A 16,321-nucleotide genomic window follows, 5' to 3' on the forward strand; every position below is an offset into this window, starting at 1 on the left:
TACCATTGGCATTGTTGGGTTATCGCACTACTGTTCGTACTTCGGTAGGTGTAACTCCGTATTTGTTGGTATACGGAACTGAAGCAGTGATACCGGCAGAAGTTGAAATTTCATCCCTTCGGATTGTCGCTGAAGCTGAGATTGATGATGACGAGTGGGTCAAAACCCGTTTGGAGCAGTTGAACTTGATTGATGAAAAGAGATTGGCAGTTTTGTGTCATGGCAAGTTATATCAAAAGAGAATGGCAAGAGCCTACAATAAGAAGGTGCGCCCAAGAAAATTTGAAGTGGGGCAGCAGGTGTTGAAACGAGTCCTGCCACATAAGGCCAAAGCAAAGGGCAAGTTCGCCCCGAATTGGCAAGGGCCGTTTATTGTGACCAGAGTGTTATCCAACGGCGCCTTATGTCTGACAGATGTCGAGGGAAGATGCATCGACATGGCTATCAATTCTGACGCAGTCAAGAGATATTATGTGTAATTCCTTTGATTGCAATTGATGTTTGTCTGTTTGTACTTGGCATTTATCGGAGAATGAAATGACGGTGGCAATTCTTTCTTCTATCCAAACACTTTAACCTTTGCTTCCTCCCTTTGAGCCTTATTTATTCTTTCATACCCCTCTTTTGGAATCAGTAATGAAAATGAAAGAAAAAGAGAAGAGAAAAATAATGATAATAAAGACAAAATAAAAGTCACAAGAAAAACAAAGGAATTGGGAACTACGTTTGACCTGATTCCTCAAAAAAGGATACGTAGGCGCCTCACGACTCGGTCATAGTGTAACAAAAAAATAAAAATCCCCAAGCAAGAAACTCGGGCAGAAGTTGTGTTTGTAATTTTGGAAAGGAAGTTTGATTCCAAGAGTTGTAATGTTTTACCCGTCAAAATTATTTTAAACTTTTTGATACCCTTTTTATTTTAGCCATACACAAAAACCAATATTGATGTCCAAAAAAGACCTCCCGATCAGTATCCGAGAAGTGCCAAGTCATGCAAGTGGAAGTCGGGAATAACACTCTGATCCCCAGCAGAGAAGAGGATCATAAGCTGGAAATGAATTGATAGCCGAAAGAATCCCCAGCAGAGAGAGTCATATAGGTAACACTCCAATCCCCAGCTGAAAAAATAAAATAAAATGAGAGAGTCTTATCGGTGAAAACCTCTACAAGCACCATAAGGCGACGGAAGTTGAGAGAAATAAAACGAGGGAGTCTTATCGGTGAAAACCTTCACAGGCACCATAAGGCGACGAGAGTTGAGAGAAATGAGAGAGTCTTATTAGTGAAAACCCCTCGAAGGGCACTATGAGGCGACAAGACAAGATTGGCGGAAAGGATCCGTCGAGGCATCAAGCAATGTAAAAGTGTTGATTTGGCAAAAAGAGTTGGGCGCCTGCATATCCCCCAGTGAAATGAGGCCACCGGAAAGATTGATTGATACAAATAGATTGGGTTGATTAATCCGGAATGCACGACATGATCGTTGGGATCGGTTATATCATTCAGATAAGTCCTTTTCCTTTTCTTCTCCCCAACATTCGTTCGGAAAGACTTCTTCTTTTTCCATCTTTTGAAATCATCACTTTTCATTTCTTTTGTTTTAAGAATTTTTCCTCCAGCAGTTTGTTTTGAGAAAGATTTTTCAGATCTTACTACCAGTTGCCAAAACGGTGCAAAGCAAAATGCGAATAGGACAGGCCAAAGATAAGGAGACAAAGCGAAAAGAAGTTTGTTGCAAGACCAAATGATGAACGAGTCTAGATTCCAAGGGGACCAAATTTCCAGGGGAAGTTGGAGAAAAACAGAAAATTAGGAAGTTGAAAAGTTATGGATCAAATTCCAAGAGGATCCCCAGTAGATTTGCGAGATGCAGGAACAACTCCGACAGATTATCGACCAAGTTCCGCGATGGTCGGACAAAACAGAGAAGGGAAGGAAGAGAAAAGAAAAACCATCCCCAGCAAGAATATCATCCCCAACAAGTTTTGTAATAAAACGCGAAGCAGGAAAAGGAAAAAGGGAAAAACCATTTCTAGCAGGAGTGGCACGACCACTCACCACGTTTTAAACTAACAAATTTTTCTTTGATTTGAAGAAGGGGAAAGGAAATGTTATTGACAACGGGAAGACATGGCCACAAAGAAGATTATCAAACTGGGGCAGAAAATTTTTTGGAGAAGGCAATACAAGTTTTAAAGAAAGCAATCTTGGAAGAAGCAAGATAACCCAAGTTTTAAGGGTAGTGGTCTTTGAATCAGTATCATCCCCACCATTGTTAAAAGGAGGAAAGTAACTAGTCTTAAAGAAGGAAGATAATTCCCCAGCAATGTTATCCCCTGCAGGTTTCAGAGAAGTGAAAACACCAGTTTGAGGGAAGTAATTACTGATGAAGTCAGGAACCCGCCTGTAGAATGGAGGTTGTTAAATTTTAAGTTGATGAAGTCAGGAGCCCGCCTGTAGAACGGAGGTTGTTATATTTTTAAGTTGTAGTTGAAGTCAGGAGCCCGCCTGGAAAATGGAGGTATTATCTTTAAATTGTTTATTGAAGTCAGGAGCCCGCCTGGAGAATAGAGGTGTTATGTCTTTAAGTTGTAGTTGAAGTCAGGAGCCCGCCTGGAGAATGGAGGTTGTTATATTTGAAGTTGATGAAGTTAGGAGCCCGCCTGTAGAACGGAGGTTGTCATATTTTAAGTTAAAGGAGTTAGGAGCCCGCCTGTAGAACGGAGGTTGTTATAATTTTAAGTCAAAGAAGTCAGGAGCCCGCCTGTAGAATGGAGATTGTTAAATTTTAAGTCGAAGAAGTCAGGAGCCCGCCTATAGAATGGAGGTTGTTAAATTTTAAGTTGTTGAAGTCAGGAGCCCGCATGTAAAATGGCGGTGTTATATTCTTAAGAAGTCGTTGAAGTTAGGAGCCCGCCTGGAGAATGGAGGTGTTATATCTCAAATTATAGTTGAAGTCAGGAGCCCACCTGGAGAATGGAGGTGTTATATTTTAAATTTATAGTTGAAGTCAGGAGCCCGCCTGGAGAATCGAGGTGTTATATTTTTAAGTTGTTGAAATCAGGAGCCCGCCTGGAGAATAGAAGTGTTATATTCTGGAGAAATAGTTGCTATTGAAGTCAGGAGCCCGCCTGAAAAATGGAGGTGTTATATTTTTAGGAACTTGTCGAAGTCAGGAGCCCGCTTGGAGAATGGAGGTGTTATATTTTTTAAGAAGTTGTTGAAGTCAGGAGCCCGCCTGGATAATGGAGGTGTTATGTTTTTAGGAAGTAGTGAAGTCAGGAGCCCGCCTGGAGAATGGAGGTATTACATTTTGAGTTGTTGTTGAAGTCAGGAGCCCGCCTGTAGAACGGAGGTTGTTATATTTTAAGTTGAAGAAGTTAGGAGCCCGCCTGTAGAACAGAGGTTGTTATATTTTAAGTTGAAGAAGTCAGGAGCCCGCCTGTAGAACGGAGGTTGTTATATTTTAAGTTGAAGAAGTCAGAAGCCCGCCTGTAGAACGGAGGTTGTTATATTTTGAGTTGAAGAAGTCAGGAGCCCGCCTGTAGAACGGAGGTTTTTATATTTTAAGTTAAAGGAGTCAGGAGCCCGCCTGTAAAACGGAGGTTGTCATATTTTAAGTTGAAGGAGTCAGGAGCCCGCCTGTAGAATGGAGGTGTTTACTTTAAAGTTGCGGTTGAAGTCAGGAGCCCGCCTGGAGAATAGAGGCTGATTTATTTGCAAAGTCGCTATTGGAGTCAGGAGCCCGCCTGCAGAATAGAGGAATACATTTCAAGATCAAGTCAGAAGTCAGTAATGCGGAGGGTTACAACAAAAATACCCCCAGCATGAATCCCATTTCAGAAATCAGGAAGAAGACTACAAGAGCAAGTCGAAGATAGATAAGATTATGTAATCATTAGTTTAGTCTAGCTTTTTGTTTTCTTTCTAGCAATGGTGTAATAAGGAGGTCGGAAAACAGTAGTAACAGCATGCAGCAGTAGTAACAGCAAAATTGCAGTCCCATGGTAGTCCCAACTACCAAAACTTCCCGAACTACATTAACCTGATTCCCTTTTAGCCAGGGATATGTAGGAAACCTTCGAAGCAAAGGTTCGGTTAAATCTTTCAAAAATGCTTCACATGGAGTAGCCTCACGGGCAAAAATCGCTCGTATCCGCTCACTTTATCTTTGCACGAAAACTCTCCATGTTTCCGGACAAAGAGGGACAGCTGTGAGCACGTGATTTTTGCCCTACGAGAACTACTCCCAAAAATTCAAAATAAAATGGTTTTGTGTTGTTTGTGATTTATTTGTATTTTTCTGTGCATGTTTATTTCTACTTTAATTAAGAAAAATACAAAAATATGTGTTGCATGTGCATTTAGGATTTAATTTTACAATTTAGGAATTAATTAAACAATCAAGTTTGTTTTACAAAATGGAAAAATCACAAAAATATGTACTTTGCATCTTTTGCATTTAATGTCCGAATTGTGTGATTTTATCTTTATTTGATGTTTAATTTCGTGTGATAATTATTATTAAGAGTTAATATTTTTAGTTAATTGTCGATTTTATAATTTAATTAGGATTTTTAGTTTATTGTTGAAAAGGAAAATTGAAAAGGAAAAAGAATAAGAAGAGGAAAATTCGGTTGGGCCAATTTGGCCAAGCCCAAATCCAAAAAACCAGCTCATACCCGCCCTAAATCCAGTCCACCACTAATCCAAACGACGTCGTTTTAAGTTAGTCAATCTCAACCATTCGTTTGATTGGATTGAATGGTCCAGATCAACTCCTCCAATACCCGACTCATTCCCATCCAAGACCGATTCGGTCATCTCAGGAGTGCCTAAACGACGCCGTTCCACTTAAATGATCAATCCAGGCCGTTGATCTCATCAGATCAAATGGCCAGGATTCATTTCCCCCTCTAGTATATAAGCCTAACCCTTTACCCATCCCCCCCAAGCCAAACCCCTCCCCTTCGTCTTCAAGAACCAGAGACCAAACAACCCCTAAAACCCTACCCCTTTAACCTCGAATCAACCCCGGTGACCACGAAATTCACACCACTGAACCTCCTAACCACCCTCAACACAGATCCCTACCCCTTTAACCTCGAATCATCCCAGTCTGTCTCGAATCTTCAATCGAAGATTCGAGCAAAACCCTAAACCTACCCAACCAGTCCCAAGTTCACACCCCAACTCCACCTGACCTCCCTCATTCCCAAACCACCGCTACTTTGGCTCGAGTCTTGCTAGAACTGGTCGAAGTTTAAATCGATTGAAAAAAAAAACCTAGAAGGACCAAACCTGGAGTCGATCCGAGGGGAAAAAGAAATTGGGGTTTTAATCAACTTTAGTCAAGTGTTCTCAGTCGAGAACACTCGATTAAAGTTCGTTTTTACCTCAAAAGGGTTCAAGTCGAAGGTCAAACTGATTGGAGTTCGATCTATAGATTTTGAGGTATTTCCTTTCCATTTCTTTTTTCATTTTTTTTGTTGTTTGTTGTTTATCTGTTTAAAGTTTTATTGTAGCCCGGTTTTGTCAATGATTTTCCTCCTCCTCTCTTCGGACCTTTTTCTTGGTCCAAATTTTCTGTTGTTGATTGTATGTTATAATTGTTTAATCAATCGAATAAGTTTCTTCGATTAGTCCGGTAGGTTAGAGTGTTAGTTTAACACGATAATAGTTTAATTTTGGTTTTGAATTCATAGCTCATTCCTGTCTGTTTCCCCTCCTGCTTCGTTTGTGTTCTAAATTTTTTTGTTAAAATAAGCTCGTTGGTATATTTGAACTTAGAACTGAGCCTGTTGGTATATTCAGTTCATTGAAATGAATTTATTGGTCATTTGTTATCCTGAATTTGTCAATCCCCTTAAGGCTCTTCTGGCTGTTTCTTCTTTTGTAATCAATCTGATTAAGGCATATGCTCGTCTAGTTGATTTCAGTCCATCTGTTGCTGAGCTAAATACGATTGGTTCCCCAATATAGTTAGTTCAATATGTGTTGCCCTGACCCTTAGTCTTCATTTTGGTGCCATTTGATTTGATATCCTGGATTGCTAACTTATTTGAATTGGTTATAGCTATTGTAGTTTGTTGGATTCAGCTTAGTTAGTTGGTAGGTTTGAATAGGTTAGAGTTGAAAGGTTCAATGCAAAGTGAAAGGGATTGGGTAGGACAGTAATTTCAGGGACTTTAGGAGGGTATTTTGGGGTTTAAAAGGTTTGAAAATGGCTTAAGATGAATGGGCTGACAGTAGGGTACTAAAGTACCATTAAACTAATGCAATTGTTTAGTGTTAATGGGAAACAAAACATAATGGTATGAAAGGCTTAAAAGGGGATTGATTAAAATATGTTGCCCATACATGTTTGAACAATTTAACAAAGGAAAGGACAAGGGATAATGGGAAAAACATACTCTAGTGGGGAACAATTGAATTAAAAGGAGAACAAAACATGTAGTAGTGGGCAGAAAACACTTTCTTAATTAGCTAAGTGCTCCTTAGAGCTGGAAAGGGGTTAAGGTTTGGGTATAAATAGGGGTCTGGACAGAATTAAAGAGGATCCTTTTTGAGTCTGGTCTGGCTTTTCTTTTGGGGGCAGACCTGAGAAGAAGAAAAAAATCTCTGAGAGCACTGTTTGAGAGCATCTTGAGGTTAGTCTTTGAACAATATTCTAAGGAGTTCAGAGAGTTTTTGAGAGTTCTTTTGAAAGGCAGTCAGTTTTGGAACTAATTTCGAAAGCTTAAAGTTAATTTCTGAGAGTTTAAAAGATCAGTTTTTGTAGTAGAATCTTGGCTTAATTCAAGTTCGGTTGAGTTGATTTGGGTGCTGATTGTTTTTGTGGGGTCTTATAAATCTGTTCGTGCATTGGATTGGTTGTGTTTCTGATTCAGAACTGGACTGTTGTGGTATTGTTGTTGTAACTGTTGTTGTATTGTTGTTGCTGACCATTCTCTTCTCTATTTCAATTCAGATTCCAAGTACACGGCTGTAACCTTGCCAATTTGTACGCTGAAAAACATGAAGCATGAATATATATGAAGATTTGAAGTTTAAGTTTGATTTAGCTTTTCTATTGATTTGTACATTAAGATACTTCACTCACTAATATCATATAAATGTCTGCTGAATGTGTAACTGGACTGATGCGAACTATTGGACTATTTTTAGCTGAGAACTGTTAAACGAATTAGATGCATGCCCTGTGTCTTAGCCATTTGGTTTGGTTTAGTTGGGTCTATTAGTGTAAGGTAGCTTGAATCCGTGTGTTGACTACTTATTGAAACTGAAAATTAGGTTTGAAAGCAAGCGTAGGCCCTGTCAATACTAAAATCCAAGCCCAATGAACGTGTTAGTAGTGCAGTACGTTAGCTTATTTTATTACCGATGAATTGAATTCAAAAGTCATGTGAACGTAGTATCTTTAGGCGCGTATTTAATAATGTTATCTTCCTAAACTCGGGTGCACATTTATGTGACCCAAATCCAAATCTCAACGAAGTTAGAATGTATCGAAAGTTGCGGGTACATTTATGTGGCGCAATTCGAGATGCATTCTCACGACGTTGCAATTCTTTAAATAATAAATGATAAAAGCGGTTCAAGGGTAAAATTGGTACGTAGGTTCAAAATGTATTAAAATCAGATAAATAAACCAAATATGACAGTTGAGCGACCGTGCTAGAACCACGGAACTCGGGAATGCCTAACACCTTCTCTCGGGTTAACAGAATTCCTTATCCGGATTCCTGGTACGCAGACAGTAATACAGAGTCAATCTTTTCCTCGATTCGGGATTCAACTAGTGACTTGGTACACCATAAATCTCTCAAGTGGCGACTCTGAATTAAATAATAAATTCCATTTCGATTGTCCTTTAATTGGAAAAACTCCCCCTACGCCCCTGCGGGTACAGGTGAAAAAGGAGGTGTGACAATGGACATTCACCATAAATAGAATTCTATTTATAACACTCCCCCTTGAATGCCTACTCGATAAGTAATGTGCACCTTAACTAAAATAAAATCCAATGGCAAAAAATTTTCTAGAAAAGGAAAAAGAGTACACATCTCTAATAATATGCCTTTTGGTTGCCTCGTTAAAAACCTTTCAAGGAAAACCCAGTGGGACAAAACCTTGTAAGGGAAAAGAGTGAAACGTGCATTAACTCCCCCTGATGAGAGCATCAATTCACATCCTTGAACCTTCGCATCCCGATCTTGTACACTAGCTTCTTGAAGGTTGACGTCGGCAGAGTTTTGGTGAATAAATCAGCCATATTAACTCCAATGAATATATTGCACCTTGAAAATCCTCGCTATCACATTATCATGCTTATAGTTATAGCAAGATACAAATGTGCACAAATTGCACTGAGAAAGTGGTACTTAATGATCAAGAATTGTATATACTTTAAGCAACTTAAATCCTTCATGCATTGTCATATAAGTTAAGTCATCTAAGCCATCTAAAGAAACTTTAGATGTATATCAAGTTTTTACGTCATGCTAGACATATAAGATATCGAAAACTGATTGCATATACCATTGACTTTATACTTTCAAGTATTTGAACAACATAGACAAAATTATATGTCTTTTATATGAAACCAATTCTACTCGAATTGTGTCTATTCCATTTGACCAATATTTTTGTGTCTATATTCGATAGACTTAAGATCCTCATCTATACTTAGCACTATGATAGATGTCGTCGACAAACATTTTATACTTAGCACTATGATAGATGTCGTCGACAAACATTTTATATCGGTTCCAATATTTTTTCATAAAGACATAACATAGAGATCTCTTCATTCATATATTTAGGTACCTGAATCTCTCATAAGATTTTATGAAATGTTATGTCATGTGATTTTTTAGATCATTTGCCTCCTTATTATGATCACTTTGATCATTTGCTCATCTTCTTTATCAAGAAATTCTATTTGAAACCGATTTGTCTATACGCTTTAAGCGTACCACGGACTTTGTCCTTCTAGGACTTAATATGAGCATTTGCAATGAAAATATAATTACTTTCTTTGGGTCAGCAAATGCGTATGGAATGCTTTGCAATATATTGCAAATGAATTATCCTTTTATGAACTTCAGGTTCATATTATCCTATTCGAGGATCTATATGTATAAATAATAATTTATTCCATGTAACGTTTTTCTCAACTGATGTATCTTGTCTCCCCCTCATGTTAGAAAAACTAATTTGCTTCCTCAACTTTGAAAATCTATCTTTGTGCATTATGGTGTTAATGAAAATATACACCGCACATCAATAATAATAAGATAAAATTATTTGGTTCCTGATCCCGATCCACTTGTGAGGGAAGAATGCAATATACTTTCGTATATAACATATATCAAATTGATATATATATATAACTTTGTTCTCATAGGAAATAGTTTAGCTATTAAGTGGAGGCACTCAATAAATTATTTTGCTAAACCAATTGTGATGTAACCCAACTTATCAAGATAAACTATCTTGGATAGAAAATCTGGAAATTATGCTCTAAATTAAATTATTAAGCAAATTACCTCGCAAACACCAAGTTGCGGGTTAATAATAATCGCACATGTAACCATCTCATAGATGCATTTTATGTGGTATACATGGCAGGTGAATAGGCCCATATTCACTTTTGATATTTCCAGCATTCATGAGATTCAATCCCAATTTTAGTTGGTCAATTAATTAATGAGAACAAGCAATATAAGAGAATTCGTAAAGAACTTTGTAGTTCTTTAATATTTACCCATGTGAATTCTCTATTATTTTTGCACATCATACTTAAATTGATATGGCCAAACCAATTATGCCAACTGAATAAATTATCAATACTGATAAAGTTCAGGTTTACAGCATGACGTGTGCAATTATCGATAAACACCAAGTTTATTATGATATGAGTTTTTATATCAATAAATATCCACTTTAGTGTGGTGTTCTTTTATTTGTGTAGTACAAACCAGAGAATAAAGGGGTAGCTTTTCACGTATATATTATCCCGCTACAAGTTGTAGTAATAGAAGATATTAAATCTTTCCTTTATTTATAGTCTCAATATAATCAACCGCTTTCGCGTGTACTTTGGAAACTGAATAAGTTTCTTTGAGACTTACTACAACACAATAAATTGACATGATAATCAATTGTATTCCTCCAAAATAGTAATAATTGGCTCTTCTAGAGCTCTCAATTAATTTTGTACTACCACAGATTCATCAACATCCATGTGATGAATATCTCTTTTAAAGAGAAAGTTATACCATTGTGGTCATGGTCAAATTATATGCAAGATCTATTTCTTGCATTACCATTGTCTTTTAATAATCACATTGCGATAATATTTTGGCGTACAATAAGTACGTGACCAGTGATCATTCATGCCATAATAATGACATTATTTTCTTATTTCATCTCAAACCTCCATCTAGAGGTGAGTGTGGTATATTCACTACCACTAGCACGTTCATATTCTTTCAAGAATGAATATGTATTCATAAATTAGATGTTGTCACATTCACATCATGAATGGACCATAATCATCTATATGTGCTTTATAAAATCTCATGTCAAATCAATGACAAATATTACTTTCACAGAGTGAAGGATTATTTCGAGAATCCTTATTATTCTCAATATCACAATAATGACGATTATAATTTCGTCTATTATCAGGTCCACATCCATTGATACATTCATAGTAGTAATTTTGTCTTCTTTCAGACTTATCACATACTGCTATCACATTCTCTAAAGGGAATGAGAATGGAGCAAATTCAATTGGACGGGTTTTCAATTCTTTGCCCACAATCATACATGAATTTGATCATGGCAAGGCATAGAAATTTTACTACTTTGGGTGGTTATAATTTCTTTCAAACTCCATTAGAGTTGCAATCAAAATTTATCATCTTTGCTTGTATTTAAAATCAAATTATAGAATGCCAAGAATTTGAAAGAGAAAAGTAAAATACTTACCTTAAATCCAGAATTTAATCATGAAGGAAGTTCATAGAACAATTGACAATCATTATGCTCAATCCCAAAGCTTCTACTCAATTGGTTAGAGAGTCTCGTGCTGATAACGTGTTATAAAATAATAAAAGAAGAATAAGAATATTGCAGAGAAAAGCAGGGAGAAGGAATTCTTATTAATTTTTGGGATGATTTACAATGGAATAGAACCCTTTATTTATAGGGATAGGGTGACTTAGCCACCAAATAATAAATCCTAGAATCTCTCTAAATATGGTCATTCACCATAAATAGAATTCTATTTATAACAAGTTCTAAATATTAGGATTTCTTACCTAGTTCAAAAAAGGAAAAATTTAATAACTAAAATTTTATTTGATTTAGAAGTCCTAAACATAGGAAAACAACTAAAATTACAATTTTATCCAATATGGAATTAGTTTTTAAAGGGTAAAAAAGACGAACAATATTTCGCTAAAGGACTTTGTGTTTTTAATATAGTATGGATAGATCGATCAAAATTCTTAATATTAGCTCATCTTAAGCATGAAATATTTGAATGTAGCGTAAAAGGGATTACAATGGTGTATGGAATTTTTTTGTCAAACGTGAGAAATTCTCTTTTAAGTTTTAACCCAAAATCTCAAAAGGCATAATCTTTTATTACTAAACGAAAATTAAATTAGATGTGAAGTAAGAACAGGAAAGAAGGTAGCCTCAAAGATTTTAGAAGCTTCTGACTAAGAAAGAAAACCTGCAGATTAGTCACAAAAATCCATATTGAACTACATTAGGCTTTAAATGTGTAACATCTTTTGATCCAAAATCAGCATATTCTTTTACTCCTAAAAAGTTGAATTGGATGGTCAATAAGAAAAGAAAAAGACATTAATGAAAAATAATTATTCAAAAACCCATATAAAAGCATTTAAAACGAAAGCAAAAACAAACTAAAACAAGAAAAAACTCCAAAATAACAACAATATTCTATAGACGATCGGAAAAAGTATAAAGAACTCACCTACTAAGGAGCAGTCACATATCGTTGGCAAAGTACTATGAATTAGCAAGTCTTTTTATACTATCAAGTCAAATAATATGGAAGGAATAAAAATTATATTACATAATTCAAATAAGGAAAGAATTTATGTAAAGAAAATCATAGTTGATTTTGAATTCCTAAAATATTTAGATTTTCTACATAGTTTAAACAAGGAAAGAATTAATAATTTAATTGATTTTAAACTAATAATTAAATTACTAATTTAGCCACCGTGGAATCTATTTTTAATGGGTAAAAAAGGCGAACGACATTTCGCTAAGGGCCTTCGTGCTTTTAATATAATATAGATATAGATATAGATATAGATAGATATAGATATAGATATAGATATATATATAGATAAATATAGATTATTAATTGAATCATACTAATATCGAAGAGAAATTGAGATAATTAGACCAATTTCAAAAAGTCTAATTTTAGTTTTACAAAATAGAGTAACTGAAAATTAGTTTGTTACAATTTTTTTAAAATTACCAGCGAAATCCAACTATTGACACCCCTACCCCCAATCGGCAATCCTCACCCAAAACTATAATACAGCTGATATCCAAAGAGCAAAGAAAAGAAGAAGAATAAAGGTGATCGGCAAAAAAGAAGAAAATGTTATAAATATATTATATTATGGATGTTCATTTAGTACTCCTTTGTAAATAATCTTCAGCTTATTCATATGGGACTCCACCGTAAATATGTTTATCCATTTAGTACTCTATTGGAAATAAGCTTCCTGAAGAAGCTTATCACTTCGGTACCCGATTATGGATAAACATTACCCTAGGTAGAAGATTATCCATACCGGGTATAATAAGCTTATCCATTCAGTACTCCGTTATGGATAAACATTGCTCTCAGTAGAAGATTATCCATATCTGATATAGTAGCAGCTTACATAGCAGCTTGCAGTAGCAGCTTATACAACAACTTGCAGTAGCAGCTTACACAGCAGCTTGTAATAGCAGCTTACACAACACCTTGTAGTAGCAGCTTACACAGCAGCTTGTAGTAGCAGCTTACACAGCAGCTTCCTTTCTTCTATAAATAGAAGAGATTTCAGTTCATTATGTACATCAGTTTGAATTCGAATAATATATCAGTTTCTCTCTATACTTGTCTTTACTTTATAGTCTTTATTTTATAACACGTTATCAGCACGAGACTCTGCCATCTCGAGCAAATATTTTGAAAGTATCTGAGGTAAGAACTTTCTTTTCCTAAATAATGTCAAATCTTTCTAAACTTGAATTTGTAGCCCTGGATATATCGGGCAAAAGCTACATGTCTTGGGTGCTTGATGCTGAAATTCATCTTGATGCGATGGGTCTGGCAGACACCATCAAAGACAAAAATCAGGCATCAAACCAAGACTGTGCCAAAACAATGATATTCCTACGCCATCACCTTGATGATGGCCTAAAAATGGAATATCTTACTGTTAAAGATCCAGTCATACTGTGGAATAATTTGAAAGATAGATATGACCACCTGAAGATGGTTGTTCTTCCACAGGCACGATATGATTAGACTCATCTAAGGCTACAAGATTTTAAATCTATCAGTGAGTATAATTCTGCTATGTTCAGAATTATTTCCCAATTGAAGTTATGTGGTGATAATATTACTAATCATGATATGTTGGAGAAAACTTTCACCACTTTTCATGCCTTGAATGCTCCTGCAGTAGCAATATCGAGAGATGGGATTTAAAAAGTATTCTGAACTTATCTCACATCTTCTTATAGCCGAGCAATATAATGGGCTATTAATGAAAAATCATGAAAGCCGACCTACTGGTTCTTATCCATTCCCTGAAGTGAATGAGACGAACTTCCACCAGGCTAAATGTGGAAAAGGTCGTGGCCCCAGTCGTGGTCATGGTCGTGGTCGGGAAAGAAACTCTAATCATGGTAATAATAATGCACCAAAGAACACTCCTTAACACCAACAGTGGAAAAGGAAGGAACAAAAGCATGAAGCGGTGCAAGCACCAAATGCAGAAAATGCATGTTATAGATGTGGAGAAAAAGGGCACTGGTCACGTACATGTCGTACGCCAAAGCATCTGGTTGAGCTTTATCAAGCATCCCTAATGAAGACAGAGAAAAATGTTGAAACAAATTTTATTTCTGAAGATAATTTAGACTTCATGCATTTGGATGTAACTGATTACCTTGCACTCCCAGAATGAGAAACAAGTCATATAATCGGTGGTGAATCTATAGAAATGTAAATATTTTAATTTTTGTTGTTTGTAATAGATAATATGGTTATGTAATTGTTGTACATAAAGAATAAATTATGATTTGATAATAATGTTTACTATAATATATCTTATTTATGTCATTTTGAAGAATATGGATAATATTATTAGATCAACTTAAACTCTAGCAGAGTTTGCAAGAAATATACAACCACCAGAAGTAGTTATATTTCATATATCTCATTGTAATTATATTTTGTTAACCACCAGAAGTGGTATATGTCTATGATCACCAGAAGTGATAATTTAGGCTTTCTATAGTTACAATTGAAGATAAGCTACATAAATATTCTCTATATTAAATGCACGCCTCGATTTGCTCCTGAAGTAGTAAATATTTTAAAAGAGGTTGAGGCATCACAATTTGATGTGATTAATGCGCATTCAGATAATTATGTTCGATTTCCTGAAGGATGAGAACTTTTGATAATATTAATCCATTCCCTGAAGTGAATGTGACAATACTAATAAGTCGGGTAAATATGAACGCGCTCTTGATGTGAATACATTACAATTCACCTCCAGAAGAGGTAATATAATTGAGAGAATATATACTCAATATTTCGTATTTTAAATTTGCTCCTGAAGAAGTAACACAATTGAAATTGCCTCTTGAAGTAGGAAAATATTATGAAGAAGAGTTTTTTTTGTGCTTAAACAATTGTTTTACATTGTTTATTTGATTATGATTTTATCTCATGATACCAAAAGTGTATGAGAAATATTTGATAGTACAAAATGTATCAACAACTCCTGAAGAGCTAACTGTTTGCCTAAAGGATACATGACACCAGTAGTGCCCGATAAATATTAGATTGTGGATAATAAATGAAGGCTCTCGAAGAGCTTATATACAAATATGTCATTCATATTATATGATTATGGTCAAAACATATGTTGTAGTAAACCTGAAGTTTACTAATACAAATGGCTATCATATTGAGACTACAAATGATTGGAAGATTGATAATCTTCATGTTTCCACAATCATAGGGGGTAAAATAATATGTATGTGAGAAGTTACCCGTCTTATTCTTTAATTTGTACTATATCATGTATCACAGTAAACCAGAAGTTTACTAAAGCAAAAGTTTATGCCATAGTAAACCAGAAGTTTACTAAGAGATAGCACATGACATGATAAACTTGAAGTTTTCATTTGCCATTTTTAAATGAGCTATTTGAGAATTCAGATAAGCATATACTAAAGAACTAGAAGATTCTTCAGGAATTCTCATGTGTTGCTTGTTCTCATAATGAATTGATTATACCAGCTAAAGTTGGGACTAAGACCCCTGATTCTGAAATATATAAAAGGTGAATATGGGCCCGTTCACCTATCATGTGAACCACTTATAGGTGCATATATGAGATGGTTACATGTGTAATTATTGTCAACCTGCAGTTTGGCATTTGGAATTGCTTTTCTCGATTAAGAGCATAATTTTCAGATTATGAAATCAAGACAGTTCATCTTGATAATGCTGGTTTATATCCAAGCTGGTTTAGCATTGAATACCTCCTATTAATGGCTAAACCATTGCTTATGAGAACAAAGCTTCATGTGTTGGTCTAAGATTTTCTAAATTGCATATAGCAGCACTTGTATGCATCAGATCAACAATATATGATAAGTCCTCCCTTCACAATTGGTTTAGGATCAGAAACCAAATATTTTTACTATCTTTTGTTGTGTGGTATATGATTAATTTCTCTACCATAATACACAAAGATATGTTTCCCAAAGATGATTGGGGATATATGTTAGTTTTTCTAACATTTGGGGGATGGAATAAACAGTTGAAAAATATGCTATATGAATCGAATTATCATTAATATGATCCTCACTTAGAAGATAATTCAAGTCGAATGCCAGAAGCATTTGCTGATCCAAAATTAAATATCATATTTCAGCTACAAATGCTCCTATTAAAATTAAAGTCCCTGAAGGATAGAGTTTACTGTACGCATGAAGCGTGGTAGACCAATCGGTTCCAAAGGTA

Source organism: Nicotiana sylvestris, chromosome 4, assembly GCF_000393655.2.
Source record: "Nicotiana sylvestris chromosome 4, ASM39365v2, whole genome shotgun sequence".
In the NCBI taxonomy this organism is placed as follows: domain Eukaryota; kingdom Viridiplantae; phylum Streptophyta; class Magnoliopsida; order Solanales; family Solanaceae; genus Nicotiana; species Nicotiana sylvestris.